Raw genomic sequence first — 11,977 nt, forward strand, 5'->3', positions numbered from 1 at the left:
ATTTTAATGGGGAAGGAAGTGACTGATTTTAATTGGGAAGGAAGCCTTCCCATTCCTCAAATTGGGGAGTATTAATTCATTGGTTTACCATGTGAGGACTTAGATTAGGTTGTCACAGAAAACAGATTTAAGAACTTACCATTTTGTGTGCTTTAGGTCTTCATCATTCTTTGGCAAAGATCTCTTAAAGTCCCAGACGTGCTTAAGTGCTCTTCACAGAAACTGTGCCACAGAGCTGGGCAAAGCATACAACATGTAGAAAAGGCACGGGTTCAAGGAAGCCTCTTGGAAGACTCTGGGAGTGTTAAACCACTGAGCTGCATCATCCACTGGCTTCCACCAGTGCTGGATTCCTTGGCCAGTCTTCTCACAGATGTGGAGACAGCTGAAGCAGCTGGAGATTCATCTGAGGCCCCATGAATTATAACCCTGGGCCTGGGTCCATTCTTCTTTGCTCAGAGGAAATGTTTAACTCTATTTTCCCCCCTCTCAGCCACCCACTCTGATTTGTTCTCTGGGGCCAAGTATTTCATAGAAGTCCCTCTGGTACTTAAGTCCTGTATTTGTTCTCTTGCACTAGGAGGTTAGAACAAAGGGTCCTGACTTGGCTTGGAGAAACTCATCAAATCATAGTCCCAGATTGCCTCCCCCTCGTACCCTGAATCCCCCCTTATACAGTTTTAAGTAACAGCCACGGCCCTTAGATCTCAGGCTTCTCAATTTAATAATTCATTTTATAGATTTACGCACACACACACACACCAGTGTAAATTACTTTGGAGGTTTTGGCTGTTCAGGATAGAGCGAGCACTCAGGTTGGTGACGGAGGCACACCTAGAAGGGAGAAGAAATGAGTACTAAATCGTCTGCTCCCGTCTAGGGATTTAGAGAGCAGGGTTTTTTTTCTGCCAAACAATCTTGTGTCCCCTATGCTTCTCCCAGTATACCCTCTTCCTATCACCATCAGCATCCAGAAGAGTAGCTTCAAGATCAAGCTTGAACTTGAGCCTCAGGCCATCTACACCAGCAGTAGTAAAGTACCACCTCTAGACTTCAGAATGTTAGACAAGGCTCCAAAATAAAACATATCATTCCTCCCAGGTAGCTGTGTCTTCTTCCATCAGTTTGTTCTCCTTAATAAAAATACTTGAGGGGTGCCTGGGTGGCTCAGTCAGTTGAGCATTGGACTCTTGGTTTCAGCTCAAGTCAGGATCTCAGAGTCAAAGGATCAAGCCTCAAGGGTCTGCTTGCAGTGCGGAATCTGCTTGAGATCCTCTCTGCCCCTCCCCACCTCAAATAAATAAATAAATCTAGGGGTGCCTAGATTAGGGTAGCTCAGTCGGTTGAGCCTCTGATTCTTGATTTCAGCTCAGGTCATGACCTCGGAGTCATGAGATGGAGCCCTTCGACAGGCTACTCGCTGAGCCTGGAGCCTGCTTGGGATTCCCTCTCTCCCTCTCCCTCTGCTCCTCCCCTGCTCATGCTCTCTCTCTCTCTCTCTCCCTAATAAATAAATAAATAATAAAATTACATAAATAAATCTTTAAAAAGTAAGAACACTTAATATATACAAAAGAGTACCTTACTTGTAAAATGAGTTCCTACATATATCTGGCTTTATCCTCACAGAAGCACGCGGGGAGGGAGAATGGTGGGACGGGACTTATTATTATCTCCACTTTGGGCAAGTAAAAGTGCTGAGGGGATAGACAGAGGTCATGAGGTTAGTGAGTAGCAAAAGGAAGACTGAAACATGCTCCTGGCACTAAGTCCCAGCCCAACCCGTTCACCCTGGGCCTCACCCAGCCGCCTGGCTTCCAGCGAGACCCGCCGCCTTCAAGTGTGCACAGGCCCCTCCTCACCCCCATAGGGGCAAGGCCCTCCCAGCCCGTCACAGACTCCCACCACCCACGGTTCTCTCTTCATCTTCCTCCCGTACACACTCCACACACTCCTGGCCCCCGTGCTCACAGGCCAGTTTAAACAGGATGTGTAAGAACACAGTGACTGGCCCGGAAGCCGAGCCCGACTCTGGCTCAGCAACGAACCGGGTGGCCCCGGTGTGGCTGGTCTACGGTCTTTGGAGCCTTTACAAAAAGCCACGGAGAAGACTCGTAGCAGAGGAGTATCATTTAATTTGTCTTAAGAAAAAAAAAATTTGTCTTAAGAGAACATTTTTTTTCACTCCCTCCCCCCTACACTATGCGACCAAGGGGACTCGACTCATTGCAAGTCAGCAGAGATCACAGTTTGCTCAAAGGTGATTCTTAACCACCTGCGGAGATGTCGTATGTAAGTCCTGCGAGACCTCATCCCTGAAAAATACCCGGGCATGGAAACACATTCAAGATCTGGCTCATAACTTGGGGAGATTTGTGCTCTCAGAAGCCCATTCTCCAGCCCCCGGGCCGTGCCAAGCCAGTCCTGCTGTGCCTAACCAGGAAGAAGCCTCTCCTCACACATGTTGTTAAAAAAAAAAAACTAAAAACCAGATATGGCTGGTCCGGGACCTGAGCCTAAAACACCAGCCCTTATATGACTGAGAGATCAGGAACATGCAACGGTCAAGCTGACTGCCCAAAATTGCAGATCCTCAAGCCAGGGCTCAGCCCCAGCTCCGTTTGATGTTGGGTTATTTGGGCATGCTAGTTAAATGACCCGGTCTGTCTCTGGGAACTTTGAATTCCTTACTCATGAAAGGGCAAGAATATTCTTATTATCATCAGAAGGACACAATGAGCCCACAGAGTAAATAGCATTACTTGGGTCTCTTGTAATTAGAAAGTATGATACAGTTCTCACTTCCAGAGTTTGCAATTTCTTTGATTTGTTCTGCCAAAAAAAGAAAAAGAAAAACTAAGTTGAGCTGCAGGCTCTGGTTCTCTCCATGTAGGTAAAATTAGTGGGTAGGCCCACAGCCTGTGGAAACCCGAGGCAGCCAACCCTTCCTGTGGGCACCGGGATCCTCCACTCGAATCTCCTCCAAACAGTCTTGCCCCCTCCCCTCCACCTACTACACCCCCTGTCTTCCCCACCTCACCCTGCTTTCTGCCCTCTCCCCAATTCTTCTATATCCCCACTCCCCTTCCTCAAAATCTGCTGCTGCCTGTGTCTGAATTTGCATTCAGGTGAAAACAACCCATAACAGCTTTAAAATGCTTCCCATTCGCATACATTTACACCTTAAAAGTATCAATGTTTCTTTCAAAACACAGTCCCCATGGTGGAATTTCAGACAGAGCCCACACTGCAGGGTCCTGAAGAGGGAGGAGGAAGAAAGGAGTTCCTCGGTTAAGGTTGTGCAGGTTGTACATAGTCCAACACTAAGGCGTATAATTCTTGCAAACAAGAATCAAATCACCAGCACAGCAACGGATTGCATCTCTCCACCCTGCTCTCACCCAACAGGTTGGGAGGATTCCTACTAAATCTCCCACAATGGGAAGATTTCCACTCAGTAGGCTACTGCCCTCAAATTTTTTAACTGGCTTCCCATTTACAAATGCTCTGTGGAAGGCCTCCCTCATCTCTCCCCATCTCGTGTTAACCCGGTCAGTGCACATTGTCTAATGTCAGGCTTCGTGCATACATTTTCACTCTGGAAGCAAAGTGAGTGGGCAATAGGCAGTGAGCCGTGGACATCATCGTGGACAGCCAAGGTGAGAGGAGAGCAGCAAGCCCAGAGGGCAGGGATTTCCCACTGAGGGTCCACAACGTGATATGCATGAGGCTAATAGGTCTGAGTTTTCTCTGCTCCTCAAGAACATCAGAAATTTAGGGGCAGAAAACTCTGGTATTCAACTACAGAAGAACATCAAACTAGACCTTGACCCAGAGCGGTGGTAGGAGAAAAGCTGCTTCGGGCTCTCCAGGCTCAGACCCACCTCCCACCTGAGTGGAAGCTTGGAGCCTAAGGCATCCAACAGACCCCACTCTTCTCCCACCTTGGGCTCCAAAGCTCTGCTGAGAAGCCACAGGTTACCTCTTTTATAAAGGCCTGCCCTTGCTGCTGCCTCCTTCCTGCACCCCATGCAGCCTCCTTGTCGCTGTTGAGAGCCCAGAGGTGATGGGGCTCCATAATGTTGCTTCTTAGCCAACCTGACAGGAGCAGCCCCGCCACTCGTCCAATATGTTCAAGCTGTGGTTGATGAAATTCTAAACATCAAGTTACTCCGAGTAAAGATTTCTCTTTCTCCCCTTTTTCTCTCTGAGCTACACAGGAATCTCCCCCCTCCCCCTCAGGACATCACACCCTGACATTTTGAATCAGCCCACAGCCCAACTAGTAGACTCCTAGATTACAGAGCTCCACTGAGTGGAAATCACTACATTTCCTAAAGGAAACCCAAGAGTGCTGGTTGTTTCTGGAAGGGGCCCAGATATGGGAGAAGAGACAGCAAGATTAGTCTTGCTGCCCCATTAGACGGGCAGATTTCACCTGTGCTCTTGGAAGTGTGAAGAGAGAAAAGTAGAGGAATGGGGAAACTGAAAAGATGAATAGAAATTTAAAGAAAACACCTAATTTCACATATATTCATCCAGCGGTGTGCATTCTCACTCACAGCTTCAACTACCCATCTCAGCATCTGGCTCCCGATTGTACACTCCTTTTTTTTTTTTTTTTTTTTTTTTTTTTTTTTTAAATTTTTTTTAATTTTTATTTATTTATGATAGTCACAGAGAGAGAGAGAGAGGCAGAGACACAGGCAGAGGGAGAAGCAGGCTCCATGCATCGGGAGCCCGACGTGGGACTCGATCCCGGGTCTCCAGGATCGCGCCCCGGGCCAAAGGCAGGCGCCAAACCGCTGCGCCACCCAGGGATCCCCGATTGTACACTCCTCGGCCCCATCACTGCTGAGCTTCCGTGACATCCCAGGGAGTGCCCAACAGACCCAGAACTAAACTTATTGGTCCCTCCTCTGCCTATGCCCTACACAACATACCTGTGTGCGCATACCTTCGTCTTCCTGTTTTCCCCAGCTTGGCCAATAGCATCTCTACCCACCTCCCCCCTCAACTAGTCAGCCTTCCACCCTCCCCACCCTGGCCTCCGCACCCATCCTGCCACATCCCCACAGGCCAAACTCCAAGAGGTCCCAGCGCATTCCTCTCCATCACCACCACCACTTCCTTAGCCCAGGCCCACACCATCTCTGGAAAGCTTGTCCTGACAGGTCTCCACCTCTCCAATCCCTCTCTTCACCTAGTCTACGGTCTACGTAATTGCTAGAACTGTCCTTCTAAAAGACAAATGCAGTCATGTTACTTCCCTGCTTAAGTGTTTAGTGAGTCTTCATCGCCCTGTGGAAGAAGGTTCTCAGCACCTAGGGTGCCCAACACTCACCCTCACACACCAGCCCAGCCGACTGTTCCAGCTTCCCTGCCTGCCACTCCTGGGCAGCACCGTACACTCCAAACCTGCAAAACTCACTTCCCCAGAGGCAAAGGGTGTGTGTGTGTGTGTGTGTGTGTGTGTGTGTGTAGAAGAGAAAGTGATCATGGCTTGAAGCTCGGCCGCCATCATAAACAACGCACTAACTATCCAGACCAGCAAGTTCATGACCAACTGAGTACAGAAACAAACGGTCATTGATGTTGATCACCCCAGAAAGGCAACAGCACCCAAGACAGAAATTTGGGGAAAACTAGCAAAATGTACTAGACCACCCCGGATGCCATCTTTGTATTTGGATTCAGAACCCATTTTGGTGGTGGCAAGACAACTGGCTCCGGCATGATTTACGATGCCTTGGGGTATGCAAAGGAAGATGAACCCAAACACAGACTTGCAGGACATGGCCTGTATGAGAAGAAAAAGACATCAAGAAAACAGTGAGAGGAGCACAAGAACAGAAGGAAGAAAGTCAGAGGGCCTGCAAAGGCCGACACGGCACGGGTGCTGGCAAAATGTGAGCCAGAGGTGGGACCAGCAGAAGGAGTAGAGGGTCTGCAGTGACTTTATCTGTGGTGACAGTGCAGATTCTTCATGGAAGGATTAATAAACTAAGAACTTTAAGAGAGAAAGAGCTTGAGGGTGAGTGGGTGACACAGGTCACACAAACCCTATGAGCTCAGGTTCTGTTCTGCAGCGGGGCAGTGGGATTAGATGTGACATAGAGAGAACCCTGGGCTGAGAATGTACATTTTAGTCCTGAATCTCCTGTCAACTAATGTGTCTCTGAGAAGACGACCTCAGTGCAGATCCCAATTTCCCCACCTGGTAGTGAAAAGTTAGAGAAAGGATCTCCTACGCTCCACCCCTCATGTCTGTGTCCCTTCAGAACCGGTAGTGCCAATGAATTTGATGAGACTCCAGACAGAGCAGACTGCAAGGAAGAATGTTCCAGAAAGAAAGAAAGAACAAGCAAATAACTCCCGGAACCTCAGGAAGGGGCATCGGTAGACAGATGCACAAACTGCTTCTAGGCCTAGAGCTGAAAGAAAAAATAAACTGGATTTTTAAAAATCCGGAATCAAAAGGATGCTCATTTCCTCCTCTATTCAAGAACGCTTGAAAAATAGAATGAATGAGGCCTTAAAGTTCTCGTCTCCCACCCAGTTCTGGGATCCTCTTTAACTCTCCTGCAGGTGCTCCCTCTTGTTGCTTGGACACTTCCAAAGACCAGAAAGCTCTACCTCTGCAAAGTCCTGCAGAGATGTGTGCAGGAAGAGGTACCAGGGTATTGCCTGGGAGCCCCGGCATGTGTCCCTGACTCCAAATTTCCCCCTCACACTAGAGTCGCAGTGTCTGGAAGTCTACAATTAGTTGTTTATTTCTGGTGGTGTCTTAAAATTCAAACACTTTTGGTGGCACCTGCTATCAAATCAAAGTGTTCATGACTTAGAGAATCCCCTTCCGTTGGTGAGAGCAGAGGGTCCTGGACAATTCTAAAAGGGAGACACTGAGGACGAGGGGCAACGATGCCAAGACAAACCTCAGATACTTGACATTTATTCTGCTAGGCCCGGTGGGAATGCACGGTGAGGATGACCATGGTGATGACGATGATGATGATGATGATGATGATGATGATGATGATGATAGAAACGAACCTGGTATGTGCCAAGCACTCTTCTTAGTGCTTCACATTCCAACTCGTTGGGAACAAATTCCTACAAGGTGGATGGTTTTTACAGCAAGTCTCTCGAAATAAAGACCTCGAATAAGCACCTTATCTCCTCTGAGAAGTTACCCTCCATCTAAAGATCTTAGCTTCCTTCTTTCATCCCGCTTCCCTTCCCTCTAAAACAGGGAGAAAGGGTGCAGCTTTGCAAGTTAATACAATAAATACATTTGTGTGTGCGCGCGTCTGTGTCCCTGTTATCAGATGCGGTTCCTTAAACCCATTGTTCAGAGAGACTTTAGAGCCTCCGAGGAGCAGCCAGAAAAGGCGTATGTGACGAGACTCCCATCTAGTGGTTAGAGTCAATAATAAAGGGTGGGAAGAAACCTAATGTTTGCTTTACTCTTTGACTGGATGTACAGAAACCAAACCACCCTCACCACGAAGGCGGTCCCAGGCCCCGGAGACATCGCAACGTGGCCAGCTCTCCCACTGTCGCCTGACAATTTGAGTGGAGAGACACTGGGCCGAGGAAGACCAGAGATCAAGGTGAGAAAAGAACAGTGGGGAGGAGAGAAGCACGCGTCATGTTAGAGACAACCTCACCACACCTCCTCCAGCCTTCCCCAGTGGCTGGCTGTAAGGGACACGATAACCACTCAGCTTCTTATTCGTGCAATTTCTGAAGAATTGCTGTCTCGGGCTCTCGTGGCATGATAGAGATTTCTAACTTTTGAAAAAGTTGCTCTGAAAGGTGGAAGAGGATAAATATCAAGTTGCAACAGTGCCACTCGCTGGCCATAATGCGGGAAGGCAAGCACGACCTAGCCACCGTCCTCACAAGGTCCCTTGCATGTTGGGTGCCCAACACTGAACCCAGTAACCTGGCAATTAGGTCACTGAAAATACAAACGGCAGGAACAAAAAGGCTTATTTGTTTGCTTCTTGGTGTATTAAGATCCATTAAAATCTGGTCAGCAAGCAAGTCAGTGTTGACGTCACACTAAGTTTGTGTAGACTCGTTCTCAGAGACAGAGGTAACAGGACGGGGAGCACATCCGTTGAACACGTATCTGTAAGCACCCAGAACGGCCAGATGAAGGTAGGAAAAGCATTCCGAGTAGCTAGCACTTGACAGAAGCCAGGAAATTGAAGTTAACGTGGCCTCAAGAATATGAATTAGTGGTTTCCCAAATACCAGGTGACGTTCCAAAGGTTCCAAAAGACAGAACATTGAGAACTAAGAAAGAATTAGATAAAAACACATAAGAATCCTTGCATACATGCTGGGGGCAACCACAACAACTTGAGGGTCAAAGGGAGTGTCGGGTGAATTGTCAGCACAAAAGTGATGTCAAAAGCCAAACAAAATCTTTCTGGGATGGGTGGATGGGTGCTCAGTAGTGTGACAGATAAAGACCAGGGAATCCTTTCTTTCTCTGTTATAGGCAACGCAGGGTTATGGCGATTACACAATAGCCAGAATTCTAGAAAAGGGACACAAACTGTGGCCAAAATAATTGTATTATTTTGTTTAGAAAGAAAGAACTGTTTATATTTAAGTACTATAACAGGCTCCTGAGAAAAGCTGTTTGTTCCCTTTTGGGGATATTTAAAAGATAAATCCTAGAATCCCTTCCAGCTCTGTAATGCCATGATTTAATCCTTGGTTCTAAATGAAGGAACACTAACTCAGTGCAGGACACTAACACCCGAGAATAATCTATTTAATTGGTAGTTTACAAATGTGACCTTGGTTAAAACCGATGTCTCCACTACTTATTAACCAAGTGACCCTAAGCAACTTACCTCACATCTCTCAACCTATTTCCGTGTGGGATGCCTTTTTCAGAGGTCTATCATGATGATAGAGTGGGATACTGTTTGTGAGCTGTTCGGCACCGTGCCCGGCCCATAGCAAGCACTCTCAAAAATGGAAGCTTCCATTTACTGAGGAGTAAGTGAAAAATTACAACGAGCCTTTAGAAGAAGGCCTGACTCAGAGTAAGCACTCAATTTTAATGAAAAGGTATGAATTACAGATGAAATTTGAAAATGATACAGCTTATCTTCATACAGGGGGTACCATAGTATTCAGGAAAAATCTCACCACTAACTACGCGTCTTTGGGCAAGTCACTAAAACCTCCGCCTTTCTGTTTCGTCCCTGCAAGATGGGAGTGTAAGTGGATTAGATGACCAGTTATGTGTCTTCCACTCTGGTTCTAGAAGGAGGTTCTAGAGAATACCAGAGCTCAGCATACACAATAACTGTATAATATATGCTCTATAAAAACTCCAGTTGTGAACTAAGACATAACCAGTGATCGACAGTATAATTAAAAACTTAAAAGCCACAAGAGACCTACAATATAAAAGTACCACAAATATAAAAGTCCTTGAATTATTCAAGGACTGATTAAATAATGAATAACTGCTAGATACAGAATCAAGCACCTAGGTCTTTGACTTTCAACTTTCCTACAATTTCCTTTATATTCACACCAAGAAATTATTTCGAGCCTCTCATTCCGTAACAATCACAGAGTGACTTTAAATAATCCCGTATGGCAAGTGTGAGGACTGCAAGCTAATGCTGTTTTACTGTAACTCGGGAGTCAACACGCATTTCCTACAAAGGACCAGACAGTAAATATATTTTCGGCTCACTCAACCCTGCCCTTACAGTAGAAGAACAGCCCATGTGTAAATGAATGGCTGACTGCATTCCAATAAATCAGTAACTGCGGACGCTGAAATTTGAATTTCATACTGTTTTCAAGCATCCATCATGAAATTTTTTTTTTCATTTTTTTCCAACCATTTAAAAAATGCTAACGCCATTCATAGCTTGTGGGCCCTACAGAAAGGGGTAGTGTAGGATTCAGCCGATGGGCCCAAGTCTGCTGCCACCCCCTGCTGTAATTACATACTTTGGGAAAGAATGTGATAATGTAGGGAATCCAGAATTAGCAGAACACCCCTCTGGGATTTTCGCCGGTCGGTTGGTTGGTATTTGTTTTGTTGTACTGTTTTCATCTACCATCTTCCTAAGGGCTTTCACCACACACCAGGGACCCTAAGTGGGTCCCCGGGGCAAGGGCGCGCACTGGGTTTCAGCATAACTAAGGCAAGCCTGACACCTTGAGGTCGCTCGGCAAGTGGCAGGTGCCACCCTGGAAGTTAAGGAGGCGCATCTCTCTCCTGGGTATGAATCCAGGAGGGGGCAGCCCTGCAGACTCGACCCAGCAGTGAGCCAGCCAGCAGCTGTTGTTATTGTTGAGATGGGGCAGGATAAAGTCCCCAGATCACTGTCTGACTTCTCTCTCCAAAGGGCTGTCTTTAGGGGCATTACATTCTATTGAAAAAAATAAATAATTTCCAGAGCGCCTTCCCAACGGAGACCAGAGGGCTCAACGGACATTCAAGACTTTCCCTGGTCTGGATAAGTCTCCGGCCTGCACTTATTAATATATTCTGGAGGAGAGAAAGGGGTATGGAGCGCGACAGCCCCATCCCTCTCCTGTCAGATGATTATTACAGAGTTTGAAAAAGAAGGGAAATGCATAGGACATAACTGCTACCGAGAATCAGGAGTTTTCCTCTGGGGAGATGGTGATAAGGGGCTTTAAGAAGCAAAGACCAACGATCGAAACGTTACAAACAGGATTACGCATTGCTTCTCCAGGTCAGACTCTCCCAGGCTGTCACAGAGTCGTGCTGGGATGCAGCATCTTGCTCATTTTTGGAAAAGGATTGTAGAGGCCGCTCTTTCCATACCCCCCCCCAGAAGTGTTTCACCGAAACACCCGAGCCTCGAGTTACTCCTATCTTGTAAATTATCCGGGAAAAACAATCCCACGGCTTGCTTAGCTCATCCTTTCCTCTAACTGAAAGCCATCCCTCCGTGTTTCTGGGAAAGTAGACAGAGGGGGACACTTGGAGGGAATTTGGGGGGGAGGTTGCCCCAGATTCTGGAGTCACAAATGGACTTTTGTATTTGTGAGGCCTCCCCTTTGGAGGCGACGGGCCCTGAGGGTCTCATAGCCGCCAGCTCTATGAGCTAAAAAGCTGCAGGAAGGTCGCCAAACTGTCAGTACCCCCAGCGCAGGGCAGGGAACTGGGTGGCTGGGTGTAGGTGGGCTGGCAAAGGCCCTAAAGGTCCTGATGCAGGGGAGTCTCCCGCACTGACAACGGGGGGCAAGGGCAGAGAGGGGTGGCTGGAGAGCCTATACTTAGAACAAGACACTGGACACGGTTCAGGGCTGTCCCGTGAAACTGGGGTGCCAGTACCGGCTGCCTTTTGAGGTCCTTGGTGGAGACTAGGCCGTGCCCACTCCTCTGTCTCTGGGCCGCAGCCCCCTCTCCTGCTGGGGGCGCGGATGGCAGGCTGGGACAGAAGGAATCCGTTCTCACACATCTGTACCCCCAGCTGAGGCCAGCGCCCTGAGCGGGAGCTTGCCACCTTTCGGGAAGCCCCCCAGACACTGAGCAGCATTCCCATCAGGTTTTCAGGGCCCACCATGCAGTTCCCGAAGAGCTGCTTGCCCTGGGGGGGCAGCCGCGCTGCTGCAGCCGCGCCCCTGGTGACCCCCGCCCCCCCATACACACCCCGGGAGCTGGGCTCGGCCCTGCAGCCCCTGGACGAGGCGGGGAGCAGGGCCCGGGGGCTGTGCTGGGCAGCAGGCATTTCCCCCCATCCCCAGCTCGCTGCGGAAATGTGGGTTCGGGTGGGGAGCGTGGCTGCGGCGCGACCCCTGTGTGCTCCCCATGGGACCCCCAGAGTGGCTCCGCGGGATGGGGGCGCGGGCGCGGGCGCGGGGGGGGGGGGGGGCAGGAGCCTGCGGGAGGCCTTAGGGAGCAGGCAGGGCCGGCCCAGCACCGCAGGAGTTAACGGCCGCGCAGGGGGAAGGG

This window comes from Vulpes vulpes, chromosome 12 (assembly GCF_048418805.1).
Source record: "Vulpes vulpes isolate BD-2025 chromosome 12, VulVul3, whole genome shotgun sequence".
Lineage (NCBI taxonomy): Eukaryota > Metazoa > Chordata > Mammalia > Carnivora > Canidae > Vulpes > Vulpes vulpes.